This window comes from Cydia splendana, chromosome 9 (assembly GCF_910591565.1).
Source record: "Cydia splendana chromosome 9, ilCydSple1.2, whole genome shotgun sequence".
Lineage (NCBI taxonomy): Eukaryota > Metazoa > Arthropoda > Insecta > Lepidoptera > Tortricidae > Cydia > Cydia splendana.
Window position 1 is genome coordinate 6049162 of NC_085968.1, and position 24759 is coordinate 6073920.

The following is a 24759-nucleotide window of genomic DNA, read 5'->3' on the forward strand; positions in this document are numbered from 1 at the left end:
CCAACGTTACCAAAATAAACACAGGCCCATTGTTGGGTATCAGTGCCACAGCCAATGTTGGTAAATGCGATATTTGTCATCATTGGGCCATCGGATGATATCCTTGACTAGCCAACGTTACCAAAATACACAAAGGCCCATTGTTGGGCATCCGTGCCACAGCCACTGTTGGTAAATGAGGTATTCGTCACCATTGGGCCAACGAATGTTATCGTTGTTTAGCGAACGGTAGCAAAATACACAAAGGCCCATTGTTGGGCATCACTGCCACTGCCAATGTTGGTAAATGCGATATATGTCATCATTGGGCCAACGAATATTATCGTTGTTTAGCCAACGGTACCAAAATACACAAAGGCCCATTGTTGGGCATCTGTGCCACAGCGAATGTTGGTAAATGCGATGGTGGGCCAATACAAAATTAATGTTGGCTACGGAACGAACCTCATCCCAACGTTTTCCCTACCGTTGGCACCGTGGGCCCCAACGAAAATGCTACTAGGGATGTCTATAGGAATTTATCCGCGTACTTATCTTGAGCCCAGAGCTTATAGCCGGCAATTACCCTCAATGTGTTTTTGATTCACACAGTTGGCGCGAAATAGCGAAAGCATAAGGATGGTTAGATGGAATAGGCGTTCTTTCTTATCCTGTCCAAGACAAGTGTCCGATATATATAGTCTAGTGGTCCGAACGATATATCAGCAACGTGATGCGATGCGACCCATTTATGTCAAGTATATTATGGGTAGCTGAGCAGTAGGACTAGAGTTACATTTTAGCCTAGTTTGTAGTTGTACTGTTAGTTAGAGAAGAGTCTAGCTCGCATGCGAAATTTATCATGTACTTATAAATTATAATGACAGGTGTAACTATTCCGATTCTACAAATATTTGGTTTCTATCATAATTTAGTATCTTGTAACAATACTCTGAGTGCAAGCAAGATAGCAATATTTTCCTTAACTCTGCCAATATGCCTTTTGACGACCGGTCTGGCCTAGTGGGTAGTGACCCTGCCTGTGAAGCCGATGGTCCTGGGTTCGAATCCCAGTAAGGGCATTTATTTGTGTGATGACACAGATATTTGTTCCTGAGTCATGGTTGTTTTCTATGTATTTAAGTATATATATATTATATATATTGTTGTCTGAGTACCCACAACACAAGCCTTCTTGAGCTTACTGTGGGACTCGGTCAATCTGTGTAAGAATGTCCTATAATATTTATTTATTTATTTATTTATTATGCCTCTATAATAATATGTCAATAGTATCGCTTTACGACGGTTAGACTCTCGGTAAGTTTCATTTGTGAATACTTATTTCAACTCAATAAAATATGGTGTTGCAACATAATACGTTCTTATTATGTTTTATAGTATTTTTATTAAAATATTTCATATATATCTTTGGAATATCGTTCGCAGACGTATCTGCTTCTTTAAAAATTGGTTTATATCTAACCTAAATAATATATGAAGTTATCTTGATGTATGTAGTCTATAAATAAGCACAACTATCTCAGAAATAGCTCTCCATAATTCCCCACTTTCTTCCACCATTTTTCCTTTCCATTAATCCTCGTCGGCCCGTCAACTCGTGATCTTACTTTATCGGGCCACCTATACATAAAACCCGGAGAAAATGCCCTTCGCAGGTTCACCGTTTCAGAATTTTATGTGATAATTCGCACTTCTTTATTTAGGTCCGAAGTCGTAATGTGAGCGGATTCCTCAATATGAGGCGAGGCGTCCTAATATTCGAAAACTGCAATGTATCAAAATATTCAAAATGATATCAAATATGTATTCGAACTGCGCGTTCGTTCACTCTTAATTTATATGTAACTAGATGACAAAATCAAATCACGTTGCATATTAATTTAAATTATTTAATTACGCTCATTATAATATTTGGTTTAGAATACGTTGGCAGCCGTACCATTATCAGAAATGATAAATATCGTCGAATATAGTTTATATAACTATCTCGACAGTTCGCGTTCAAAAATAACTCTTTAAGTTAAGTTAAGCTATCAGAGAATAGATAGTGCATACTTGTAACGCCTAGACTGATCCGCTACTTTTGATAGGTACTGACTGAATCCCTGCTTTACGAAAACCAATTCCAAAACTGATATTTATATAAAGGACTTCACAACTTACGCTAAGCCGCACTATCTGCAATGAAGCACCTAATCCAAATCTCAGAGAGCAAAAAGGAATCACATCCTCCAAAATAGATCGGTCTTCATGTGAGCTCATCATTCGCTAGAAGCGTCAGCGTCACGACTGTAATTAATTAGGGTCCCGCAAAAAGGTGTCGAGGTCCAGCGACTGTGACGCAGGCTCCTGCGGCAAGGCAGTATCCGCCCAAATGCCGACCTGGCCGCCCGCGTCTCTGGCCGGGCGCGCCGCCTAACCCGCGCGAGCTTACAAAAAATAACGTTCCTCTTTTAAAATTCTCTTTTAATTTTGGAAGACTTTATAGTGCCAGTTACATTTCATAGACAATTTTATTGTTTATCGGTAAAGTTAAATCATGGTTGACTTTAGTTTGTTTTAGTTAACATTTATAATTACTGCATGCCGGTTTTAAAGCTTTAGAAATCGAAGTTCAATTTTCGATCATATTATTCACGTGTCCTTATAATCAAGATTAGAGTTTTAATTACCTGAACAACGTTACTTGTTAATATTATTTTAATTTAATGGCGGCTATTGAGTAGGTATGTTAAATAATTTTAGTACATATGTTGGTATTTATATTGTAAGATTAAATGGGGTTCCTTTTTGTCTTCCGCTTAATCGGAAAACCACAAAACTATTGCGTACAATTTAATAGCAAGCCAACATTTACAGTCTTCACAAATATGTTATCTTAGAAACTAACAGACTGGAAATATACAATTTCCTGAAATAACGCTTCATTTTCTCATAGGTACTTCGTATGACGTAAGACTTGTTCAGCGAAATCTTATAACAGAAAGTGCTATAAGTGCTACAACCCTTCCTCGTGGCGAAAATGTTTATAACTATCTCTCGCCTTCAAGTGTACAAAATTTTATTTTATTAAGTACTTTGTAATTTTTAAAACCCGAACGGCTTCGAACATATAATCAAGTTTTCTCATAAATAACTTTTAAGAGTTCATCCTGTTGCTAAATATTAATGTTAAAGATAAGTAGCGTAAACAACACTTTATAACTTTAAGAAGTTAATGAGATTTAATCTTCCTAATTATTTGAGTTAGATAAGTTTACTTAGGAACTTGGCTTCGTTATGTCAGCATAACTTCAGCAGTTCACGTCAAGTTTCTACTTAGTCAACGAGTTATGCGGAGTGCATACATCTCAGTAGGTATATAAAAGAGCCAGATATATGTATCCCATCAACAAACAAGATAGCTTCAAATTATTTTAATTTTGACATAGGTAATACATTCTTAAATTCCAATCCCTAAAAAAATATAGCCTTATGTTATATAATCCTATATTTACTATTAAACGAACATATGTTCCAAGCATATAATGAGCAATTATGCTTTAATTTAATGGTATGGCTAATATACAACGACATTATCTGATATAAATATGGAATGGTATATTATTAATGAATTCTCCACCCATTTCAATCATCGATATAACTAGCGACCTGCCCCGGCTTCGCACGGGTTAACAAATTATGTAGGTATACACTTAAACCTTCCTCAAGAATCACTCTATTAATAGCTGAAAACCGCATGAAAATCCGTTTAGTAGTTTTTGAGTTTATCGCGAACAGACAGACGCGGCGGGGGACTTTGTTCTATAAGGTAGTGATATCCTTACACTGTTTTTCGTTAAATATTCAAAATAACAATGATGCATTTCTTAAAAGGTATAACTTTTTTTTTCTGACTGTGGGCCCGATTCGGATTTTGAAATAGACATCTACTTACTAGATATCTTTTAGACGTCACCAAGATACGATAACGATATGTTTAAGATCTAACCTGTCAAATTTGACATTTATGCGATTCTGGAGATACTCTTGAACGATTTCCACAAGATATGACTTAAAGATCCAATTCACTTCTAATAGATAATTATCTAACACTATCTGACGTAAAAGTGACACGGTTGCCCGAATTGAGCTGCAAAAGAGAACTAGTTGAAATCTAAACTATAACATATCTAGAATGGATCTAGTACGTGTCGTGTCTTGTGAATATCTTGAAGTTCGAATACGGCAGTGTGACAGCAGTGACAGCTAACAAGCAAAGACTCAGCCGGCCTAGCCAAGGTTACAATCGCTATCGCTTCGACAACGAAAAGCATTATGTCTCTCTATCACTCTTCCATATTAGCGCGACAGTGACAGTTGCGTTTCGATCGCTACGGAGCGTAAGCGATTGGCATCTTGGCTACGCGGCCAGAAACCTCTCAAAATGCGAGTTTATAGCTTTTTAGCATACAGCTTACAGCAAATGATGAGTCAGGCCTATAAAACGAAACGTCTTTTTAGTGATGTGTAAGCTTACTGGATAAAAGGGTGAAGTAATGTCCCTGGTTACGGCACGGATCAACAATGTAAGTTTATGTTGCAGAGGGCCTACCGCGAAACACGTTCGACGTGTTGCCTCTCTGTCGCACTTGTAAATTCGTACGTAAGTGTGACAGGGCAACACGTCGAACGTGGTTCGCGGTAGGCCTTCAGGCTTCGTATCAGAATTGAAATCTACGCAGGTAGATGACATTAACCTTTTGGACGCCAATGACTAATATATCCGCACCGCAGGTTCAACGCCAAAGACCGATTAATCGGTCACATACCACAGAGCAACATATATCTACATGTATATGCATAAAGTTCATATTCAGTTTTGACACTTGGGTGACGTGGCGTCCGAGTGACAGCTTTTGTGTTTGACACGGCGGCGAAATGGTTAACGAGGGCGGCGATATTAGTCCAGTCATTATATCCAAAAAACCGACCCTACCCGTGAATAATCAGTTCTTGGATTTTTTTTTCGTAGGTCCCTCGGGTGGGTCACTGGGAGTGTAAATTCAAAAAGTAGATAGAATCAGGCTCCTGTGTATATTCGAAAAACGGTTTTTCTTGAATAACTCGGCCATTTTTGATTTTACAGTAAAACCGTGAGGACAAAAACTGTAGGAAATTTGATTCTCTACAAGTTTGGTCCTTACAATTTTTCTTCTAGGGTCGATATTTTGGAAATTAAATTTGAAAAAAAGCGACAAATTCAAAATTTGATTCTCTACAAGTTTAGTCCTCTTCATTTATGCCGTAAAGTTGAAAATAAACGAGATGATGAAAATATTTAATCCAAAAACTGATTATTCACAGGTCAAAATCTATAGACATCGGTTACACGCTAATTCTGGCGTCAGTTCAGTCCATCAGTCTGGTCAGACTGACGGGAGAATTATCGTGTAACACGCGGACTGATGGACTGATAGTCTGAACTGATGAAAATTTAAATTATTAGATAATATTCGTCAGTCTATTTTGAATGACAGAAAACTGATAGGAGACTGATCGTGTAACCTGTTTGTGTCATTCTCGCGTCAGTTACCATATTAGACAAGACTAAATGACTGTGTTGCGTTCTGTGTCCAAACGGCGACTGTGTCGTAATTTTATCAGTCTGTTGTCAGTCTGGACTGATCGTCTAACCGTGTCCATTTTCCATCATTCTGGCATCAGTCAAAACTCGAATGGACTGATGGACTGAACTGACGCCAGAATTAGCGTGTAAACCGATGTCATAATGACTGAACTATATTTCACACAAACTTTGCGTTGTTCGTACCCCCGTGTAAATTTCTATAAGTAATTTCATTCGATAGCGTTACGTGACGTCATTTTGTATGATTTTGAGTTCCCAATACGTCCCGCTTGGCGCGCTGTACCAAATCCCATACAAACATAGACATAACGCAAACGCGAACTCTCGTTACGCTATCGAATAAAAACACTAGACGTGTACCTTTATGTATTTTACCAAAGTCCCTGCTAACTCTTTTTTTCGCATACTTAACCTAAGTATGTAGTTATTAAAAAAATTGCATATTCAAATATGAAATGTTAACGTAGCAATAAATATGATATATTTATTGCTATTTAATTATAATATTGTACCTATTATAATCTTTGACTTCATAAATGGTTGTACTTAAATACAAAAATAATGAAGCACAATAACCATAGCAAAACCATAGTAACCAAAATATAAAGTCTTGTTTTCCTGTTTAATGTAATTTATCATGTGCTTTTGTACTGTTCGTTATATAAGGAGGCAACAATACGACGCTTTTGAATAAAATTATCATCAATTTCGACCTACATCATTTCACCCCTAAATAATTCACAGACAATACCTTAGTTATATACTGCCGTATTCGAACTTCAAGATATTCACAAGAGACGACACGTACTAGATCCATTCTAGATAGGTACGTTATAGTTTAGATATCAACTAGTTCTCTTTTGCAGCGCAATTCGGGGAACCAATGTCACTTTTACGTTAGATAGAGTAAGATATCTATTAGATGTGAATTGGATCTCTAAGTCATATCCTGTGGAAATCGTTCAAGTGTATCCCAGAATCGCGCAAATGTCAAATTTGACAGGTTAGATTTTAAACACATCGTTATCGTATCTTGGTGAAATCTAAAAGATATCTAATAGATGTCTATTTCAAGAACCGAATCGGGCCCATAGTCAATGAGGTTTTAGGTAAATAATATGTCTACCATAAAACAATATTTTACACAAAGGAATGAATTTTCATATCATTCAAACATGCACGTTTTACATAAACACTAAATGGAAAAATATTTGCTTTGCATCGCAATTTCAATTAGGTATTACAAAGTCCAATATCCAAAATGTAACACAGTTAAATATTAAACACATAAATATCAAGGAAAGATTACAGAGGTATTACGGTAACTGTACAAATACTAAACTAACGTTAGTACAAAATGTCCATTTCTTAATTTAACTAAATATACCAATTTTACTCTCTAATACTACTTGAGTACTGAAACTGATGAAGTAATTTTCACGTCAATGCTACGACGTTATTATGGCAATTAGTAATCAGTTCTAGTTATTACTGTAATACATTGTGTATGTTATTGTTGTATTCATTGCTGTGTTCTTGATTGTGTACTAATTAATTACACGATAATTGTCTAATTTACTTGACAACAGTTCGGCACCACATTGGAAACATAATTGATGATAATGATGATACCTACCATTTGTGAATAATATATGTTAAATAGCATAGGGCCTAAAATTGGCCCTTGCGGTACACCTCTGCCAACCTTCAATAGATCAGACTTAGATGATCATTCACAGCCGCAATGAATATCTTTATGATCTCAACATATTGATTTCTGTTTTGCAGATAACTGCGTAGTAGACCGTAAACAAAAACCTATAATTTCAATTCATCGTACATAATCATCAGACCAAACTTTTCCTGGCAAGAGTGATTGACTAAATGAAATATCGACTTGTATGTTATAGGTATGTAGAATGTTATCTCTCTTCCACTAGAAGCTTCTTCCCTCAAAGTGGCTACTTACCTGTTAATGAGTTGTTCGTTTCCCGCTACTCAAAGGTTGTCTGGAAGAGATCGCTTTTTAGCGTTAGCTAGTTATAATTTTATTCTAAATTTCATTGCAGTTTTACATGTAAAATATATTGTTATTGGAGCAATAATACTTACATCTTACATATATATTTAGAATGTAACTTGAATGTATCCGAATAAAACACAAAAACAAGAGATTAAAACTGCTACAGAGAGATTAAAAAAAAAATACTTATTCGATTATCAGACAAATCCGTCTATCCCAACTTAAAAAGATGGCGCACTGATCCCATACAACAACAATACAAAATTGAATTCCAATATAGTCCAACGGTGCTATTAAAATATTCCTAAACCAATAATGGCAGCCAAAACTTAGGCAGATGTTTACGATGGCGTCGCGGGCTCGATTTCAGTAAGTGCCTCTCTGGAGGAGTCACGCTTTGGTGAAAGCGAGGGAGGCGGCATTCGCACTATTTCCCCTCTGCCGAGGTACAAGATTAGCGCGTCAATCTAATCTAGCGCGGGTAATAAAACTAGTTGCACTTGGATTTTTCACTAGACCGAGTCCAGACGCGCGCGTGAACACTGCTGCACAAAAATGCCTGTTTGCTCGGTTTTTTGTTATAAAAAGAGGTCGGGGACATCAAATTTACAAAAAGAAAGTGTTACATTTTACATGTAATATTTTTTTTTACATATCATACGTTTAATTACATTCAAACACAATTATTATATTTTAGTCTCATGTAATTATTGGATTTATCGATTTTGCTCGCTCAGTACAAATTGCGGATCGGTCGAGCGACAAATCCGACTACTCATCTCTCAGAATACAATAACATACTTCAACGAAAATGTGTTAGTGTGCGTGTTGTGACACTTGTCACTCGTCCGCACACAAAAAGAGATCGAGGTTTGCAAGATTTGTCTTTGACGTGTGTCATTTTCTATGTATTTGTGTCGTCATTACAGATTGGATTTTGTATGTAAGTGTGTGAGAAGTGCGACTGTGTGCACCTTTCCCCCCGCGAAAAATGGCAGAAAGATTTGTACGTTGAGATATCGCTTGGGCCCCTCCCTTCCGATCTGTCGGAAGCCGGTGTTGCTCGAAGGCGTCGTATTCATTCCTACAGGGGCCAAAGGGTCTAACAGAAACCACGTTCGACTGTGTTGCCTCTGTCGCACTTGTAAATTCGTACGTAAGTGTGACAGGGAGGCAACACGACGAACGTGGATCGCGGTAGGCCCTCAAATTCGACATGTATAACTGTCAAATTTGGCATCCACGTCAAATCAACGGTTGATTTTATTGCATGTTGATTCTATCAAGTGTTGATTCGATAATATCATTTGGTACAACCAAAACTCAACTCTGAACTCGGGGTGGTTCGGTTTGGTTTGGTTGTCACCTCTGTGGATTGCTCATATCAAATTTTGGCTTTGTACCTAATTCGAGAACTTATAATTTTTCCCACATCAACGGGAGATCAGCAACACGATACGTCAAACGTCGCTTGTCGAAGAGGGGTCCTGATTTAGTGCATAATTATTGATTTTCATCGGAAACGTTCGTATTTGTCATGCTACTTCTATCAACCTCAGTACTTTTTGTATCGAGACTGACTGGAATAGCAAGACACGTTCGTACGTTTCCGAGAAAATACGAAAGAAAATAATTATGCACTACAACTGCAGCTACATTCTGTCATTTTAAACAACTCTTGGTCCTACTGCTGAATGTATTGCATGAAGACCTACATAATCAAAAATAGTATGTTAAAACTGGAGCAGTTATTTTATATTTATGAATTTCGGAGAGGAAACTTAGAAATTCTATAAAAGCACAGCGCAACTGAATCTAATTAATGTAGATATCCTTAAAATCATCTCGACCGATAATTTGTTATTATACAAAAAGTAAAGTCGGCTATAAAGCTTGATAATAAAACGTAATTTTTGACAGAAACGCTCAATCTGCCTAATTACGCCAAACACATTTCTAGTCTAGTAACAGCCACAGCTGTTTTTTTTACTGCGATTTATAACCGTTTTTAGGGTTCCGTACCCAAAGGGTATAAACTAAGACTCCGCTGTCTGTCTGTCCGTCCGTCCGACTGTCGGTCTGTCACCAGGATGTATCTCATGAACCGTGATAGCTAGGCAGTTGAAGTTTTCACAGACGATGTGTTTCTAAATATTGCCGCTATAACAACAAATACTAAAAACAGAATATTATAATAAATAAATGGGGCTCCCATACAACGTGTTTTTTGTCGTTTTTTACGTAATGGTACGAAACCCTTCGTGCGCGAGTCCAACTCGCAGGCCGGTTTTTTTATTTTTATTTTGAAGAGTACGGAATAAATGAGAGGACATAAATTTGGTTAAAGGAACAACGCAACCACATCATGCTTCTGCTAATTTATAATTGTAATGTATAATCAAACGCTCCTTATAATATAATAGTTACACATTCCGCTTATCGTCGTTAAACAGACGTAGCCTAATACAGAGGGCGATTGAACAAAACCTTGGCAAGAGTTTGAGCGCGTCTTGCCTTCAGCGGCAATGCCCTCTAGCCTAATTACCACAATCCTTGTCTCACCTTAATCTCACCTTCACAACTACATTTTAATTACAATTTCCATGTGCTTTAAAATGAAAACAGAATATGACTGAATTTAACCTTCAACTTAACCTCGCTTTGTCTTCTTCAAAGCTTTTGAAAAATTTGCAAAACGTAAGGCTCAATTCTGTGTTTTTAAATTTATATTTGAACACGACAGTTTTTGCTCATTTATTTCTTAATTCGTTTAACACTCAAAGAAATTGGTGTTTTGTGAAGCGAATAAATATGAAGACAATGCTTTCATATTTCTTTCTACAGTTAGAATTACTAAACAATTTGAAAAGCCTTTTTCGATTCTGTAATGATATTAAGCCTAATCTTTAAAATATTAGAACTATTTTTGGTGTAAAACTGAAATACTGTGTATTACATTACTTTTTATCGCGATTGCCAACACTAGGCTAGAATGGTAATGTTTTTATACCCTTACATACGGGCTACCGCAGACCAGCAGTGTTATTTCAGTTGCTTACCGAACACGGACGACTTTGAATTACAGGCGTCTAGTATAAAATGGCCTCGTCGAAGACGTGAATTTATATCTAAAGACGTAACTTGAACTGGCGCAGAGGAACAAATTTTATTCTCGCTCGTTCTCACAACCAACGGGAATTAAGCGGTCTGATTCATAAACTTGGCTGCATTAAAGTCGTTATAAAATAAACAACAAGTAGTTTAGATACTAACCCCCATAAACGCGCTACAAACCTCAATTAGCTAATAATCATTTGTCCTTATCTGTCATTTTGACTTATGTATTTGTAAGAAAGGGATAAAACATAATATAACTAAATCAAGCCCGTAAAGGTTTATGAATAAGGGTAAGGCTTTAAAATAGTTTTTGCGTAGGACTATCACTTAAAATACATGTAAGGTAAGGTGAGACTATCACCGGGGTAAAACTATCTCTTGTATGGAATCCTCATTGTTTGTCTTGCCCCGCTCAAAATAATAGTACATTACTACAGAGGCCGGGACGAAAGGGGTTGCCGGCCGAAGACATATAGACGGCCGAGCGAAGCGAGGACGAATATAGGTCTGAGCGCGGGCACCCCCATTTCCCGCCGAGGTATGTATAGTGCTTTTCTCAAACATGCAATGAAATAAATAAAATAAAAAATCCACGAAACCCAAGTTTTATTTATAGAAAAAACTAAAAGTAAAGTACACCCAAAATATAACCAACACGTACCTATATCATTATCACGCGTCTGTTTTACACGAGTCGTGTATTTTTACTACCCGTATATTTTCATGTATCTTTGATTTTTTCGCCTTGTATCCGTCTGACTGTCGTTTTCGTCACATAAGTTTACATAGTCTTTCATGTTGATATCATGTTTCACATACATCGTTGCTTTATGCACGGAGTAAATAAGTATAATTTCCACAGTGTTGACGAATTTGTAGTTACATCCATTTAAAATATGCCACAAAACTGTTTCTAATAAACTGTAAGCCATTTTTCTTAGTTTCTCAAATAATAAAATTTCCATAAGCAACCATATACATACTTCGTCTTTGACTTGGCGGCAGAGGCAGCAAGTTATTAAAATCAATTCTGCTTACGCTGCCAATTCCAACGCCTACGATTACAATTAAATTAATTTCATTATTTCGTCGGAACTCATATTAAAGTCAAAAAATCAACAACGCACCATAAATCCAATAAAACAGAATGAATATTTTTCAACTTTACCTCCATAACAATTTAAAAAATATAACTACGCGTGTTTGAGTAGACCTTTTTACCGCTAACGTTTAGATGAAATATTTTAAATGTTTTTATTTGTGTAGTTAAATTTATGTTGATTTTATACAAATAAAACTGCAAATTATAGCAAACATTGTTTTTTGTTTTTTTTTATAGGCGTAGTGGCAGAGTGTCATTACGAACCATAAAGCAAATACTGCCTCTAATTTTTTTTAATGGATGAATGCCACGATGCTGTGTCACAAATATCTGTGAAATGAAAATTAAAAAAGAGGACTTTGCCGGCCTAGGCCTGCAATATGTGTATGAAATTCCATTAACGACCTTTTGTCCTAGCCGCACCTGAAACGTCATACTTCGCAGCCTATTATAAGGAACATAACATCAATATTTCATTGCATGTTTGAGAAAACTATGTTACTTTGTCTTACCCCACCTTACCTAGCTTAGGTGGGTACTTTTGTGTGACGACTGTAGGTACGTATTATGATACATAAAACTTTAAACATTGCCGTCACACAGTTCTGGGTGTTCGTAAGTATACACTTAAAACTTTGAATTGTTCTCAAACCTTAATAGAGGTTTTAATTGCAATAACTATACGCGTTAAATCTAGAAACACGGGAATAGTGACATTAAAACGTTAATTCTGCAATAACCAGAGTAACCAGACTTACAGGCTAATTCGAACGTACCCTAACATCAAAATGATATTTGAATCATGTTATTTAGCTATCGTGCGTCTCGCCCACTCCAATACATGTACGGACAAGTACGAGCGAAATGCACGATAACTAAATAAAATGATTCAAATATTATTCTCATTGTGTACATACATTCCAATTGGCCTGTATCTATGTATGAGTTTTCAAGCTTTACTATAAAAGTATTATAAATTATGTATAAAAGCTTTAATGCAGACAACAATGTCGTTCTTACGTGGCACTTAATTGAATTAAGTTTCCTCACGTCTTTGTATTTTTGCGAACAAAGGAACACATGAGCCTTTGTATGGAGTTTAATTGCTTATTAGCCCTTGAGACAATCCACCGAGCTGGAATAAATACAGCTTCTGCAAATAAACATTATTGTTTCTAGCAAATGATCTATGGTTAGAATTTAACAATTATATATAAAAAAAGTTTGTTATCCTTTATCAAGTAGAAGAACGGGCTCAAGCTGGCTGTGGTTATAAGCCTTTACTTATTCTTCTTTTTAAATCGTACCAACGTATTTTAAGTGGACAAACCTGGTCACACACACTTACAAACACACACTACACATACTTGGAAATAAATTCCAATCATATTTCTGGCAAACCTTAGAATTGATCTCCAAAATTAAATTAAATAATAATATTTATAACTAACAAAACAATTTAAATTTAAATACGTAATCTGAACATTACTGAAAAATAACAAATACCTACGAGAAAATACATACGTTGTCGCGTATTTTGTTTACCACATCCTAACATAAATTCTGGAGTCTGTTCTCACTTGTGTAAAGCCTCAACTCAAACAACATCTTAAAACCTCTGCCGGTACATGTAAACTCAATTAAAGTTGTGTTGAAACTGCACCTACAAGTTGTACTTAAAACTAGTGCCGCCCGAGTTTGTGATCCTGGCAACTTGAGGCTTAAACTTATCTGCCGTTGACCAGCACACGTTGCTTTGTTCTGGCCGTATTCAGAATAAAATATTCAATTTTTAACACAAATAGTACCAACTGAATATAAATCAGCGCATCACGGTTGCAAGCGTCGGTTTAGGAGTAAGTACCTAAGCTGGCGCGTTAAATACGTTTTCGATTTTATATTAAGTCACCAATACATTCATTTAACAAAATAACCTTCTCAAATGACTTATATGGCAATACAAAGTTGTGTTATCGGCACGTTTTCGGTTTAGCGTCTAATGGAATGACAACATCTGTAAATACTTTCGTATTTTGTTATTACCTACTTAAGGTCTAGTTTTACACGTCGATATAGTAATGTACTTAAATGTAACCTATCACAACAATCAATGCCTCTGTTGCATTTTGAAACTATTAATTTTAATCGAATTATGATTAAAAAGCCGTTTACAAGTGTAATCTATTACATTTTTCAATAAAAACCTTAAATAAAGACACTATGACTTCAAAACTTGTAACATTAGATTTGAAATAATGTTTTATATTATATTTGAGCCTGACATCAATTGCCTTATGCCACTGCCTTTCCAGCTCAGAAAGTAAGTGCATTTTCCTAGCAATTGTAGCATCATCTTCAGGAAGATACATTTTCCGGGATCTTTACGAGCAGTCGGATAGGTTTTATTTGCAGTGCCTAGAGTGCCGGAACTCTAGAATTATTAGTATAATTTTATAATCCAATCAATTTTTTTTTATGTCCAGCACAAGGAGTATTAAAAAAATCGAGGTGTGTAGGTATTGAGTTCGCGCGCCCTCTAAATCAGCCTTTATATTTTGATTCGAGTTCCCGCGATAAATTCGTTAAACTTTCATCACATAGGTACCTACAAATCTCGCTTGGTTTTCTTAAAGGTGACTTTCGGTTGGCAACTGCAACTGCATTTGTTGCGGCGTTCGTAGAGCTGCCGCGATTAGTAAGGGTGTCCCCAGATATCTCAGGCGCCGGCTGATGCGAGCCGAGCCGAACTACGACTTTTTGGCTCTTATTGCGCAGATATAAAGCTTTTTACTATCGGCTTTTGCCGATTGCGCGGCCATATATCTGGCGAGACCCTTAAATCCCTCACGCATTTTATCAAGAAAATTGACAGTGACAGCGCTCACGTCAAGGCCGCAGCAGTAATAATGCAACAGTAACGCAGCTGTATTGCAAAACCGAGATGTGACCTAAAAATCAGATTACTTGCGGCGCCGATTCAGACATTTGTCTGTGGATACACCACTGCACCAACCCAAATTCCAAAGTTATACTCTGTATCTTTAGACCAGGTATTTAAATAAAAGTAAATAAAATCTACCATCAAAAATGGCTCCTTAAGCCAGTTGAGGGTAGATGAAACATTACATGATCAAATAATGTACGTTAAAGTCAGGTCGTTCAGTGACCGATCCAGGCGGTTTTGTATTTGGTTGGTCAACCAATAAATGTTATAATTTAACTACCCGAGAATGTACTAATTATTTGTTTACTTTTATTTAAATACCTAAAGGTACAGAGTATAGTTAGTTACCACTGTTAACACTCAATAACCTTTAGTTTAGTTTTATAACTACAGTCAAAGCCTCCAAGAACCCATAGCAATTCCCAAAGGCAATTTTATGTGAAATTAAACTTGATTGTTACTTGAGACAACGTTTTTACGACCCCATTAAAACAGAAACCTTATTAACAACGTAAGTGTGTCCTTGTTATTTGGTCTAAAAGTGTTTAGCAGTTGTAAATAGGTTTTCTTATTCTCGTGGAATTTTACTGAGTGGATTGTTTCTACGAATTTTTCTGACATTATTGTACTTATGCAAAATATTTAGATTTAGATCTACAAAGTGACAATATTACATTCTTGTTAGCATTAAATTTCCTTATGCTGGAAGCCGAGCGAACATGCGCACCAACGAAATGTGCACAAACGCTATTTGCGCACAATTTTTCTGGCCCACTTCGTAGTGTTCGTAAGGGCCCGTCTTTACGACTAGATTGTATAAGTCAATGCCAAAATGTAAATAACTAGGAAACAAAAATATTCTGCAAGAATGGCCAACAGCCACCTGGGACTTTATTGTGCTGACTTGACATTCCCCGAAGGAATTGAGTGCTTATTTTGCTTTTCTCCTGTTCCAATTGTTGGGAATGTAACAACTTCAGCTACTTTTCATTCTTGTGGCTTTTAAATAAGAGTATGTCAAAATTCATATCGACGGTGGAAAAGTTCTGTCTTTAAGCGACACTTTGGTAGAAATCGAGTTAGATATACCTATCGTTGGACTTGGCGTCTACTGCGTCGATTAAGCTGGGTTTCATGGCGATGTAACAACAGTCGCAATAAAATATATTTATTTACTTAAATATCTACCTGCAGTGCCTATTGCTTACATCAATGAGCCAGGAGTAGCTCAGGGTGGTTCCATCTGTAAAATATATTGGTCCAATGTGTATTGCGTCTCACATTTTGCTTAATGAGAGAGTGAGACGCAATGACATTGGACAAAGAAATTAGACAGAGGTGGAATACCACCCTCACATACGACAAGTTCATTATTTGAATTTTTATTAACGTTGCGATATCTTTAAATACACTTGAAAAAAGTTATAATTTTAATAAGAAAAAAGTAACTTTAAAACGCTCTCCTGTAAAATTCACAATATGTCGCATAAAGGGTCTTTCCACCGTCGATAATAAGGGTCAGTCAAAAATACTGTTTGGGATTTTCACCTAACCTTAAAATTTATTTGCAGATTAAATCAAGGTTACACTATCACACCTGTATCATGAATTTAAAATTATCGTAGTTAGATGTCATTAATTAATATCAAAGTTAGTATCCATGGTTTGATCTCAAAGTTAATGATGATGTCAAACCGCTCGGCGGTGAGGCAGTTATCCGATTACTCAAATTGCCTGTCTAAGTTTGTCGAGAGACGTGACAAGGAAATATGTTATTAATTACGAAATTGGTTATGTTCTAAGCTAATATGTATTATCTTTAATAATTAATTGTTTAGGTTTGTTTATTATTTAGCTGAAGATAACAGTTAGGTACAATTGTTTGTACATATGATTAAATTGTTAAATTGTGTGTATATTACGGCGTTGTCCCGTCGTCGCCTTACACTACAGAGAGAACATCACGATATGTCTAATTTTACAGACCTATTTTTTCGTATTGGTTAAATACATAGTTTAACCTAGCGAAATCTCATTACTCAACCGATTTTCGTGAATTTTATCAGTAGGTTTTTATAATTACATATATGGAATTTTTAGATGATTCAGTTATTGGCAATTTTTCAAAATGGAGGAAACATGGGGCTTCGTGAGGTCTACAGCTCATATTAGAGCTACTAGTATTAATATTAACTAATTCCTGTCTGAATATAAAAATTCACTTTAAGTACTGTTAAAAGTTAATGTAACATAAACATTTACGAACCACTACATCAAACAAGATGTCACATGGGTGAAACATGCAAAACCCCGTAGTTTGAAATATGTTGGACACGCGACGCCTCTGAAATTATAATGAGCCGCCTTTCTCTCACTTCAGAGCAGGCCTTGTCCAAACTGTGGGATTAGCACGAGCACCTAAGATAGGTAATCTTTCGCGAGTGGTATAATTATAACGATTATGATTATATCAAAGACAAAGACAGTCGGGGATGTCAGGATACAGGCCAACAGACCAGCACTTGAGGCATCAATATTTTATCGCTATACAGGTTGTGTCTGACTATGGGGCTTTAAATCCAGGGCTCGATTCTACTTGCTAAACTGAGCTACTTTTATTACGGCACCAACCCCGAAATCCCGAAATTTTTTTTTACTTTTTCATACATTTTGTTTGATCAGATGGCGACGTTTTCTATGGAAAAGCCAAAAAATTTTCCCCGATTTTAGGGTTGGTCCCATAGTAAAAGTAGCTCAGTTTAGCGAGTAAAATCAAGCCCTGGATTTAAGCCCTATGGTCAGACACACCATGTAGATACTGAATTTTTTGCATGTGTTTCTAATTTATATTTCTATCTCTGTAGCTTGTGCCCTATGTTGTTTCGTAGATCTGTTACGCACAAAAGTCGCTTTCTTCGCTCAATTAGGACAACGGGTAAGGCTTTTTTTACTCTCGTCATCTTTTACAGCTTTTGTTGGGACCGCGTCGGGGCGTTTCCAACGAAGGCCAAAAAATAAAAACTTTGCCTGTCACGTTTGATTTTATTCCTGTTAGTTATAAGTTGACTTTGCTCTAGTTTTTGTCTACGTGATCGTAAAGAGGATACTTAACCTTGTAATATTTAACACTGATTATAATCCGATTGGGATGTTCATTAGTTCAAAATAATGAAAATGTAACTTTAACCTAGAACCTCTATTCGTAAAGACCCGCATTCGTTAGTTTCTTTGGTCACTTCTCGAGTCGAAACAATTACTCCATAGAGCGTCTATTGCTGCAGGGTAGAGCAAATGGAACAAGACGCGTAAAAGGCCACCTATACGATGGACTGACCAAATCAAATCTGCCATGGAAGGAACCCTGAACCCTAAAAATGGCGAGAAATCGTACGGCAAGCAAAACCTGTGTGTGTTGACCACGACACTTTGCAAAGAGTATAGCGACAAAGAAGTACTCTTCTTAATATACGGCAAATAGAGGTACTCCTCTATTTGCCGTGGGTGTTGAAGACAGTAATCCCACAGTTTGCTAGGTTCTATCGCGTATAATTTAACTAACCCATTTCTAACGCTACATTAAGCTCAATGACTCTTCGTCGAAGATCTAAATGTGGTTTCCAAGTAATTTCACGATCTGCTCGTTAAAATGTTACATTCATCATTGTAATATGCATATGGTGTTAGCGATTTGATGCATAGTAATACATAAGTACTTATATTTAATTAAATGTTTTTTTTTGTGTTTGGGTATACAAATAAAATAAACTTAAAGGATATAGTTACGAGGGATATTTGTATTCTTGTTTCATCTAATATACAACGTTGTATGAAAGATATTCATTGCACATCGGGCTCGCCTCAAGCTTGCTCGATGCTCATTGCTCGCGCATATACATTTTATTATAAAATCTATCACCACTATACGCATTAATATATACCTATGTATGTATAGCATTCGATATGCATGTGCTGAAACACACCTGCTCCATATTTATTTATTGCATATCGTTGAAAGTCCGCTCCATGCGCGTTGAAAGGCTGACTGCAATTTGTATTTCTGGATATGTTCTCCAAAACTGTCTAATAAATATGTCCTCCAGAGGCTCGCTATATTCCTGTAACATACTACATATTATATCATCCATTCAGACGGATGGTTGTTTACGGAAGCCGCATGGATGGAATACATTATTCCGTTATGTATGTTCTATTTTCTGACGAAAAGCGTGAAAAGTGTTACGGAAGTTTTGAATCTATTTTTGAGTCACCGTTCTCTTCTTACGTTGTAAGTTTGTAATTTATTACAAATAACTTCAGAACTAAAAGTAAAGCTGCAGTGTCCATAGTTTCAGAAACTCGTGAAAAATTATTAAAAACGGGACTCTTATTACTAAGACTCTGCTGTCCGTCCGTGTCTCTCTCTGTATATCACCAGGCTATATCTCATGAACCGTGATAGCTAGGCAGTTAAAATTTTCACAGATGATGTATTCCTGTTGCCGCTATGACAACAAATACTAAAAACAGAATATAATAAATATTTAAGTGGGGCTCCCTTACAACTAACGTGATTTTTTTGCCGTTTGCATAATGGTAAAACCCTTCGCGCTAGAGCTGAGCGTTTTTTTCCGTAAGTGTTTTTAAAAACACTTTCTTGTGCTGTAACGAAATAACAGTTTGTGGCAGGAACGACAAACTGTTTTTATAAAAATGATGACAAAGAGGCGGCGACTTACGATAACATAGTCGCGCATAACGGACGCAACTATCGCAAAGCAAAACGCAGCTCTTAAACTGTTTTATTCGTTTTCCGATGAGCAGGGACAGATATAGGTTATCCGCTAACGAAAGAGCGAGATAGAGATAAAAACGAAACGAAACGGATTGAGCTTTGTTCAAGTAGACGCTAGGCACGCTTTTTACCAGGCCATTATATTCAAAAACTTTAATGTTCGTTAGACAAATAAGTGCTTTATTTTCTAAGCATTAGGGTTTAAATCAAGGAATCTTTTAATGCGTAAATTTAAATCAAGTAGCGAAAGTAGCGTCAATTGAACAACATTAAAAATGATTCACGACGCTTAACGAACCCTCGCTAGCATCATGAATTGAGAGGCCATTTTATGTGTGACCTATCGATTGATCTTTATAAAGTACTGAAGTTAGGGGTCAAGTTATATTAGACATTACTGAGACGATGCAAATTAGGTTTTTTTGAAATGTGAATTGCGTATTTTACGTTTTATTACTTCAATATGCGATTTCGTTTCGTTTCGTTCGACACACACAGGGAATCCAGTTATTTTAGAAACTGTTTTTGAAAACAGTTACGTGGTTAAAAAAAACTGTTACGTTTCGTTTCACGGAAAACTCGAAACGACCCAGCTCTACTTCGCGCGCGAGTTCGACTCGCACTTGGCCGGTTTTTTAGTACTCACTTCTATATATTTTAATAACCGTTTTCCAAATTGTATTAAAGTTTCGTCTAAGTAAAAATACCTTCATTTATTCCCCAATAAGCACTCTTCTGAGCAAGTCTATTCACACAATGTGCTTAGAGGTGTAATACATTTTCGCGGTAAATTGTGAGCCCATTCTTAGTATTTTTATTGCGTCTCGTGGGCCGCTATATATTCAGGAGAGGGCCACTTAATAACGTCTGGCGGGACAAGCCGCGATACCATCAACGTCTCAACGTCAAGTAGACCTGTTATGTTGCTACACGGAAAAATGGAGGGTAAAAATAACCTTATCATCGTCGTTATTAAATTCGCATCATTGCATCACATTCTTAGCTACAAAGATTACACCAATGGTGAGCTGAAGACCTTGCATAGCTTAAAATTGAATAAATGCATGCCTCAGCCATTTTGGAAAAGACGATCAGACAAAAAAAATATTTTTAATGCTCTCATTAACCTGCTCGCTACACTTCATGAAAATCGACCGCGACCGAGCGACCTGTAGAGGAGAACATCCGGACATACGAAAGCATTTCCGAAACGGAGACCTTCGCTAAGGCTCGTTCAATAATGTAACAAAATAAAAAAACCGGGCAAGTGCGAGTCGGACTCGCGCACGACGGGTTCCGTACCATAATGCAAAAATCGGCAAAAAAATAAATAACGGTCACCCATCCAAGTACTGACCCCGCCCGACGTTGCTTATCTTCAGTCAAAAATCACGTTTGTTGTATGGGAGCCCCACTTAAATCTTTATTGTATTCTGTTTTTAGTATTTGTTGTTATAGCGGCAACAGAAATACATCATCTGTGAAAATTTCAGCTGTCTAGCTATCACAGATCACGAGATACAGCCTGGTGACAGACGGACGGACTGACGGACGGACGGACGGACAGCGGAGTCTTAGTAATAGGGTCCCGTTTTACCCTTTGGGTACGGAACCCTAAAAAACGTCATACCTAGACGTGTAACGTAGCCGGGTAGAACCAATGAAAACGAATAGTCATACATAACTTTGCATATCCCTAAGGGATAAGCAAAAATCACGTATTACCCTGGCTTCGACCCTGACCCCTTTCGCCTCATTTGCTTTCATAACTTGCTTGTGGGTTTAGGATACTCTTGACCGGCCAGAAGTACCTACGTACATGTCCTACATAACTAAATATACATTTTGTTTGGAAAGGACGCGCCTATTGTAGTAGGTAATGAAAGTGTGTTTTCTGGTAAGTTTGATGAATTTTTTGTACGTTATGATATCGGTGATCTGGTCAAAAATATAGATATTAAGTATTTTTGATCTATTTTGTACAATTATCAATTTACCATACCAGTATAGTAGTCAGACTAAAACGAAAACCAAGTAAAAGTTTTAAATTGTATGAGTGTGACACTTACTTAAACCTTATATTTATCGTTTTTTAATGAGTGAGACGTGAGAGTGAAACGAAGTGAGATTAATTAACTATAACATTTTATTATTATTATAAATACTTATTAACCATAATTCAAACCACTCAGTTTCATATCATTCCTTCTAAAAATACACAATTCCGCCAGCCCAATCGAAAACTAAGAGCTGAGCGTTACAATCCTATTTCTTATTAAGGCCGGATTACATTTATTGTGTTCCTTATTCTGGCACTGGCGTAGCGGCACAGATTGCATGACACTATAGACGATACTACACTTTTGAATAAACTCATTGTCGATTCTTTCAAAATACTTTATAGTGCAGGGGCCTTACCATGATGTCCTTATTGCGATTCTGTTTAAGACCTAAACTGCTAAGGGACGGAGTTATGCGAGTTATATAGCTCCGTCCTTTAGCAATTCAGTTTAGGTCCTGTTTGGGGCCTTAGGTTGGTATAAACAGACTACTGCTCGTTGAGCAAAGTTCCATTAAAGAGCTCCGATCTTACGGCCCGATTCTAATTTGAATATACGTCAGAAATCACGACAAGATAACGATATGTATTGGATCTGTCAGTGTCAAAGTAACGTTTCTTCAAACAATAACGTCACTAATAATTTTTGACATATATTAAAATTAGAATCAGGCCACTAGGCTGCCCTTATTTATCTGTGTAGCAGTGCATCTTGACCAGATAGCTCTTGAAACTTTTTGGTGGCCTGTAGAAAGAATTTCAAGATTTCAATCCACCTTACTTCTGTGGAAACATTTTCAAGTACACCGGACAGACTTCAATTACCAGATATGTACAATAATCATCAAAAACACTATAAATAATCACTTTTAATAAGAGTAATAGAGTATCTGCACCATCGCTATGTAATCTATAACAGTGGGAATTGCAGTGTATTTTCCGCAGTTGGGATAAATGAGCGCAGTCAAACTAGGTGATCGCGGTGGTTACCGAAAGCGAAGGATTATAGCGGGATGAATCGTAAGTAGGTACTTTGCTGGCATTGGGAGAATTTGGGAAGCGACGATAAGTACCTTAAAGCTATTTGTGGCGTAATAATGATTATTAGGGCAAGTAGAAGCAGAATCATTTTTTATAACAAGTCAGTTGTATATTTGACTCTCGCTTGATGATTAGCAGTTAGCGTAGCTTATGAATGCTTGGGATGAAAGAAGTGTTGACGACATTTAAATACTTACATTTAGTATTTTATTCAGAACTGTGAGCTGTGGTCCCTCGAAGATCCTCGTCCATCTTGTATATTATCAAACGACCAACATAATACCTAAACTTCTTATTCGATAGTAACAGCTGGGACAGATTTATTGTATTGCGGAAGTAGGTATATATTACGAGTATTAACTCACATTTATAAATGGGTCTATCGCGAATTTAGCCGTTAGGTTTAGGTAGGTGTGGTAAGCCGCGACCACGACCAGTGAAACCTGTGTCGAAACGTCGGTAAATAAAGGTAATAAAACAATGCACTCTTTTTTTGGGCAGTCGTGTAATAAATTAGCGATAGACCTGTCTATAAATGTTCAAAACGCGAAAGTTTTAGGTATATATTATAATATGCTAATCAAAATGATAATTAAACTCTACACGAACAAAGTGACTTTATTTATTTCCCGAGATGTTCTATTAAACGGTTCCCAGTTCGACTCTGCCAAACTAAACATAACTATTGGATGTGCATAAAAATCATTGAATTGTATACCCTACTCTCACGCAAAAAAAGTACAAGATCTAGTACCCTAGCGCACATACGGCAATGCTGCAGAATTTGATGAATTTCAATGAATTGAATCAGCTTTATAGTCGGCCATACTCGTAAACATCTCGAAACGACTTCACATCCTCCGATTATTGGCAGAGGTGCGAACCGCGCGTGTCCAATTTGAATAGGTACTTTGAACGGTTCGTAGCGTAGTAGCGGATATTATGGGAATTGCCTTTTCTAATTCGCCACCTCATAAACGCTAGGTAGTAGGTCCACACTTTTCGACATCGTCTCATATCATCTATCTGATCCTTTTTCACGAAGCTTGTATATATAACAATATTTGAAATCATAATTCATCCTTTGAAACTAACCGCCTAATAACTTTCTACCGAATTAAGAACTACTTAAACTAAATGGCGTTAGCATACCTATCCTAAGTTTCAATATCACCAAGGTAAAACGATTAAAATGATGTTACAATGATCACGCTATAAATACTTACTCACGTCGACTATTTCAGCCCCATTCTTGTTATTTTGTGTTATACTTTTTCAGTAGTGGATAGCAGCAGCTCACGGGCAAAATGATGAATAGCCTACAGTACAGGCTCGAGATATACTGTTATGATAGTCCACTTGGGGTTATTGCCAATCGCATTCAGTCGTATATTTTCGTGATATTCACCCCATCTCTGAATAACATTATCGGTAGGATCTAAGTTATGATTTGTTTAACGCTTCTTTATATTTTTACGGGATTCTGTTGAGATTTTATGTTTACAATTCTTCTTTCGTTTAAAAAAGTTAGTATGTCTAGTAGCTATAGTAAAGTCAGCAGCATACTTGATCCCAGCTCCATAAATATGGGTACATAGACCTGCCCGAAGGACTTTTAACTAGGTACCGGTCGAGCGCTGCGATGATTCCATGTGGTCTTAACCAGTCGGTCTACCTTGTCCATCTTACTAGGTTCGTGAAATTTTAAGAACAACATGATTGAATTTCGTTTTGTTTTCTTACCAAAATGCGAACATGTCTGGGATAATGATAAAACTTCCACATATAAGTATCCATGTGATTCGTTTGCAAGATTAAACATAGCGACTTATATTCCAAGTTTAGAGGTTTCAACTCCAAAGTGCCTGTCCACATCTGTGTACAACAAGACATAATATCTTTTACTTTTGAGATACTAATGTTGTGCCTCTGGGCCTTGCTCGAGACTTTTGGGTTCTTTCACCGGATCCTTTCATTTCCTGAGATAAATCTCCGTCCCATTTATCTTCAGCTAAACAGTTAACTTATGGATACTTAAGTAGGTACGTA

At 36.7% G+C, this 24759-nt stretch overlaps 1 protein-coding gene across 3 annotated transcripts in view; it reads left to right on the plus strand.

The window, feature by feature from the left end:
• Nucleotides 1–2661: 2661 nt before the first annotated feature.
• LOC134793431 (uncharacterized) overlaps nt 2662–24759 on the plus strand; it is a 57489-nt gene continuing 35391 nt past the window's right edge. For all 3 annotated transcript variants that reach the window (XM_063765000.1, XM_063764998.1, XM_063764999.1), the window contains exon 1: nt 2662–2725. The gene's annotated coding sequence lies outside the window, so the exon portion shown is untranslated. The remainder of the gene's footprint in view (nt 2726–24759) is intronic.